The sequence below is a fragment of the Serinus canaria genome, chromosome 3, assembly GCF_022539315.1.
Source record: "Serinus canaria isolate serCan28SL12 chromosome 3, serCan2020, whole genome shotgun sequence".
Lineage (NCBI taxonomy): Eukaryota > Metazoa > Chordata > Aves > Passeriformes > Fringillidae > Serinus > Serinus canaria.
This window is the reverse complement of record NC_066316.1, coordinates 70,184,349-70,190,316: the sequence shown is the minus strand read 5'-3', so window position 1 is coordinate 70,190,316 and position 5,968 is coordinate 70,184,349. Positions and strand designations below refer to the sequence as shown.

At 43.0% G+C, this 5,968-nt stretch overlaps 1 long non-coding RNA gene across 2 annotated transcripts; it reads right to left on the bottom strand.

Annotated features, from left to right (window-relative positions):
* Positions 1 to 491: 491 nt before the first annotated feature.
* Positions 492 to 5,653, bottom strand: LOC115484998 (uncharacterized). Of its 2 annotated transcripts, none has more exons than XR_007777299.1 (3): positions 5,581 to 5,653; positions 4,825 to 4,952; positions 492 to 1,892 (listed from the first exon to the last, which is right to left on the bottom strand). It is a non-coding gene; the product is annotated as an uncharacterized LOC115484998 (long non-coding RNA). The 2 variants fall into 2 exon arrangements; XR_003945731.2 differs by lacking the exon at positions 5,581 to 5,653 and adding an exon at positions 5,271 to 5,330.
* Positions 5,654 to 5,968: the final 315 nt, after the last annotated feature.

Genomic DNA, 5,968 nt, shown 5'->3' with positions numbered 1-5,968 from the left:
GCCTGCTTCTCCTTTCTAGCAACCTAACAGCACATCTGTCACCTCTCTTGTCGATTGGAACAGGAGCCAGTTATTTCCAGGTAGCGTTAAGGAAGCTTTGCATACTTACAAATTAGATTCTCAGTTACCCATTTATATTTTGATGTGTTCTGTCTATGCATTTTGGGTAATTTGAAACAGGCAAAGATAAAGGTCCAGAAGATCCAAGAGGAGAGAATCCTGGTAATTAGGGTGGAAAACAGTCTGGGCTTGTAAAAAATTTTCTCCATGAGCACAGAGAATAATAATTTAGTTTTAAAGAGACTGTAGAGCTAACATATATTTGGATTAGTAACTACATCTATGGGTGAAAATAATAGTCTCTGAACTGAGTAGAAAAGGGCAAGAAATTCAACAAGTTTTCTGCCCTTTCTAACTTTTCTTCTCTTTCAGTTCTCTGTAAAAAGGCATGAGATGGAAAGGAACAGAGATGACAGAAAGAAAACCTTAAATCAATTATTTTTGAAAATTTAATCTTGGATGAACAAAAACTCAGAAATTAGTCACCATGTCTTCCCAAAAATTACCATGGATCCTACCATTTTTGGACAAAATGTTAAACATGATTTTTCAAGAACAGAGTCACAAGAAAGGACCAAATCAAACTTTTGCCGTAGGGCACAGACATGTCATTGAAATAATTCCCCTCTCTGCTCACTGAAACCACATTCTGTTACTGGATTAAACTGCAAGAAAAAGGATGTGTCACTTGAAGGGATTAATTTATGAGAAAAGATAGGAGATGTTAAGTGTATTTTTGAAAAGAAGACCCTTTCTAATGATTGAGACCTTTATGTAGTGCAGATATATACATCCAAGAAAGGAAAGAAATTTGCAGGAAAATCTCTTTACAGCAGGATGCACAGTTCCTTGTGGAATTGTCTCCCACAAAAACTGGTGAAAAAATAGTCATTTTCATTAGATCTGACCAAATACCACCAAGGCAACCCTACATAATATTGATTGTTTCCTTCCTTCATGGTTTTCCTCTCATAAAGATCTCATTTTCTTTTCAAAAGGAAGCAGGGGAACTAGCATGGCATATCTGATACAGACAGGTTAGAAAGAGGTGAAAACAAAGCCTATCAGGACTTTCCTAAACTGCAGGGGCGCAGCATGATCAGTAGGCTTACCAGTCCTGACACTTCTGCAGAAGTTCCATGCTTCATTATGCAAGAGCAAAAAATACTCTGATCACCTGGTTCTTTTTCACTCATCTACTGCACAGAGGTTAGACAGCAGTGAACCACCAGATCTTATCAAAGAGTAAAAAGAAATGAGTAGGTCTGTGAACAGCAGAGCCAGTGCAGCCTGGTCTGCGGGGAATTGTGTCTTGTGGTCGGGTTCTGATGTCTGTTGAGGTGTGAGCTTTGCTTGAAGCTTTACACACAAGAGAAGCACTTGTTCACCATTGCTGTCTCCCACGTGAATTCTCTAATTCATGAAGGGCGAACCGATGACACACTGATTCCTTGGAACTGGATTTCTTGGAAATAGTTTTTTTCTTTTATCTCTCCTCCGCATCCTTTGAGACCACTCTACAGCTAACAAATTTAGTCTTGTGTATGCCCAAGTCATTCCTTCCCACTCAATAGTCTCTGCTCCCTGGAGGCTTTCATGGGACCAGAGCAGAGAGCTGAGTTGTCCAGAAAAACTGAGTTAATAAAGCCAGTGGGCCAGTTCAACAGAGTGGGCCAGATCAACAACAGCATGTTCTGGCTCCCTGAACTAGGTTTCCCCCAGATGCTCAAGCCAACAGAAGGCAGGGGACAGCCCAGGGCATGAATGGAGGTTTGGAGCAGGATGGCAGCTCAGCAGCTTCCTCCAGCAGCTCTCTTCTGGCAGTGATGAGCCTGTGGTACAAAAAAAAAAAATGCCTGGGAGTGCTAAACAGTAGTCCCTGAACAAAGTTCACTGGCTGAATCCAGACAGTGTGTGTTCACACCTACTCATGGGCAAGCCTGTGGCCACCTATCAGGTACAAGGCCTGGGCTGGGCCAGTGGTTGTTTCCCTGAGAGAAAGCATGTCCTTGCCAAAGCTGGATTACAACAAGCTCAGAGGACATGCTCAGAGGCATTGCTTTCTTCTAGATAAAGACAACTTTAAGCAAATGGAAATCTGGATAGGAAGAGTTGCAAAAAGAAGTGTAAGTATTAAAAGGGAGCTGTCAGATTTTTCACCAGCTGCTGGTCCCTCTCCCCTCTCAGTTCCATGTACTTAATTCCCAGGACAGGATGTAAGGCCTGGCAGCAACAGTGACTGGTGGGAACAGAGAGAGTTTCAGAACACAATCCCTGAAATATTGAGTTTCCTAAGTTGTTAAACCTCTGTGTGCTCAAGATTGTGGGCAAAACATTAAGGTGAAAAAGAAACTGATGCTGATTTCTGCCTATCTGAGTCTGTGGCAGAAATGGGTAGCTGGTGGTGGAGATTTCTTTTTGTGGATTAAAGCTGTCTGCATGTGGTGCTCTGGTCAGAAACGATACGGCCACCACAGAGGAACTATAAACACTGCAAAATTCTGGCAAGTTGAGTGAACCCATGGCACACCATCTATTTAGATGAGTATCATTCTCATACATAGCATCTGTCTCAGTCCACACAGTTCCTGGTAAATCCAAAGGCTTTTCATAATAAATCCCATTGCTTCTAAAGGTCTTAGTTTCAGTGCTGCTTCCTATAGTTATCTTATCAGGCATAATTTCAATCCTGGCAGTGTGAGTGCATTCATTTTAGCAACTTTGTGTATTGGTGCCCATTTATAAACCTCCTCCACTTGTGTTCCTTTGCTGTAGTAGATGTGGCAAGCATGCCCCAACTGATTAAGCTTTGTCTGCCTGTCTAGTCAGTGAGGTCTGGAAAAATTACATTCACACAGAAATGCTGAGTTAATAACGATGAGGTGCTGAAAAAGTTTTGGGCAGCTTCCAAGACTGTGTTTCCAAAAATGAGACCCAATGCACGAAGTACAGACTCAGAAAAATATGAAAATCAGATTCACTTTTTAACTTTACAAGGGGTTTTTTCTTCATCGCAAAGGAAATTCTGTTCAGTTACGCACATTAAACTTCAACAATTTGAGGATGTAATCCTGTAATTCTTTGTCAGACAAGTCTCCCATTGACTCAGTGATTTCAAAGGCATTGGTGCCTGTGTATGAATGGCAGGATATGGTGCAAATTAATAATCATGAAGAGCTTTACTCTGTACTTTCACATTTTTTTTTTTAATTCACTTTATGGGAACATGAAGGGAAAGAGATCCTGGCCTCAATTCATACAATTGGAGCTCTGCCATCCACTTCCGCAGAGCCAGGCTTCCACCCCTTCTGCTTTTTGCTAGATAAACAACTTGTGGACAGCATCCCTAGAGTGAGCCTTGAAACAGCATCCAAAATCATCAGAGAGCAGGTGATTGATTTTAAGCAAATACACAAATTGTTTCTTAGGAGAAGGAGAATCAAGGGTGTGTGGCATAATGGCACTGTGACAAGAAAGTGCTCTTTGCAGAAAAGATCTCACAGTGCAGTGACTGTACCTGACAGAGACAGCATATGGCAAACATACTAACTTCCTTATCCTCCCAACCTCCTTTCTTAATATGAACTGCCTTGATAGGAGGTGAAGGATAAGATGGATTAATAAAACAGCTTTTCCCCACACCTAAATCATGTACAAAGTAAGATTTATGGCACAGTTGGTGTCATAAAATAGAGATGTGATATCATTGCTGCGACATTATCTCCCTTGCTACCCTTGAACTCGAGAGACTTAATGGCCTTCAAATAAATGATATTTAAACAAACCACTTCTCAAATGATCTCGTGGAACCTATTTAATCATTACCAGGAAAAAGTGGTCATTGCTAAAAACTGGATTTTCCTGGCTGCACAAGTGATAGTCAGTGTGCTCAATCCCTAGGGATCAGAAGTTTGTTTAGCTGCTTTTTTGAGTGCAGCTGCATCCTTTAACCAATTTGAAAAATGATGCCACTGATTTAGAAGCCTCCAATCGCGTTTTTGTTATTATGAGCGGTCTTCAAACTGCCAATCTTAAAATATGAGCTCCTACCAGTTAAATATGTATCTTTTTATATCTTCCTCTCCATGTACAATATATGGATAAATGTATTCTTAGCCTCAATTTCACCATTTTTACAAAGGGGCCAACAAGTGCATTGCTTATTCAGGCTAGGAACTGAATTCAGTGATGGCTAATCACCATGCTTCATGTGCTGGAAATAAGATTTCCAATTCTTTTTCCAAATATGCAATTAGTCATAGTGGTTGCTGTAAAAGCAGAGTAAACCTGAGAAGATGCATCTGCTTAGACAGAAAAAAAAAGGTCCAAGGATCTGCAAGTACTTTCTTTCTCATGTAATTTCACTAGTGTAGCAACAACCAAGTTCTCTGAGCACGAGTTGTTCTCTTTAATCATATCCATGGAGCACAGCAGTGGGTGAGTGCACGTGCTATATATATATATCAACCCTTTGACTAGTAAATGATACTTCCTGTCTATTCTCATTTTCCCACTCTATGTTTCAGTCTGTTTCAACTTTATGTCCCACACCATGATTCCACCACTGCTGTGGATCTTAAATGCTGGCATTTATGTGTGAGATGTAGTAAATTGGGAAGTTAGATGGAACATTGCAGAGAAAAAGAGCTGTTATCTAACAAAATCCAGTGCTCCATATGTTGTCCTGCAGGTGTCCCTTTATGTTCTTGAGCTGAGTACTTAAGCACTCTACTTTTTGCATAAGCACTGTCAGATTTTCTTTACCTGTTTATATCGTCATGTCCAAACGTCCACAAAAGAATTTCCTGTCAGTAAAGTACTCCTAATGCCAGTCAGAGGAGATGTTTTTCTCAGCAAAGCCATGCTTCTCAAGTGCCAATTTCTCTCCCATCCTGAAACATTTTTCAAAAAGATGAGAGAAAAGGAATTAATCCTCATAGACTCATAGAATATTTTGGGCTGGGAGGATTATTTTAAGGTGATCTAATCAAAGTGAGCAGAGTCATCTTCAACTTGAATGTTGTATAATGTGGGTAATGCATCCACCACCTCTCTGTTCCTATGTTTAACCACCCTCATTGTAAAAGAATTCTTCCTAATGTCTACTCTAAATTTATTCCCTTTCAGTTTAACCATTATATCTTGTCCTATCCCTGCAGAGTCTGCTAAAAAGTCTGCCCCTAACTTTCTCATGAGCCCCCTTTAATTACTGGAAGGCTCTGTAAAGTCTTCCCAGAGCCTTCTCTTCTCCCGGCTGAACAAACCCAGCTCTCTCAGCCCATCTTTAGAGGAGAGCTGCTCCAGCCCTCTTATCATCTTCGTGTCTCTCCTCTGGACCTGCCCCTGCAGGGTTCCTAGAGCTCGGGTTCCTAGAGCTGGGTGCAGCACCCCGGGTGTCACCAGCGCGGAGCAGAGGTGCAGCGCTCCCTCCCTCCCCCGCCCCGCCGGCCGCCCTGCGGAGAGCGCAGCGCAGCCCGCGGCTGGCTTTCAGCGCTGCCACCTTAGTCCAACGCCGCAGACCTTTTCAGGGCAGCGTCCGAGCGGCCGAGGCACGACTTTTAAGCTTTTTCCTCAGCCCGGGCGCTGCCGTTCCCGCTGCCGTCGCTAGTTGGGGCTCCCGGCCAAGGCACCGGCCGGGCCGCACGGCCGCGGCGGGCGCGCCGCACCTCCCGCCACGGCAGCGCCGCCTGCCTCTGCCAGGAGGGCTTCTCCCTCTCCTGCTCCGAGGGCCTCCCGCTAAAAAGCCCACCTAGGAGGTAGCTACACGCTGCCATCCCTGCCTTGCACAGAGGGAAAAGGAAAATACCGCTAAATCGAGCACCTTTCTCAAGGGCAGGGAGTAAGACTATTACAGGTATCTAGACGGACCGTAAGCAGTGATTCTTTTCTTTGGAAACAAATAATTTGT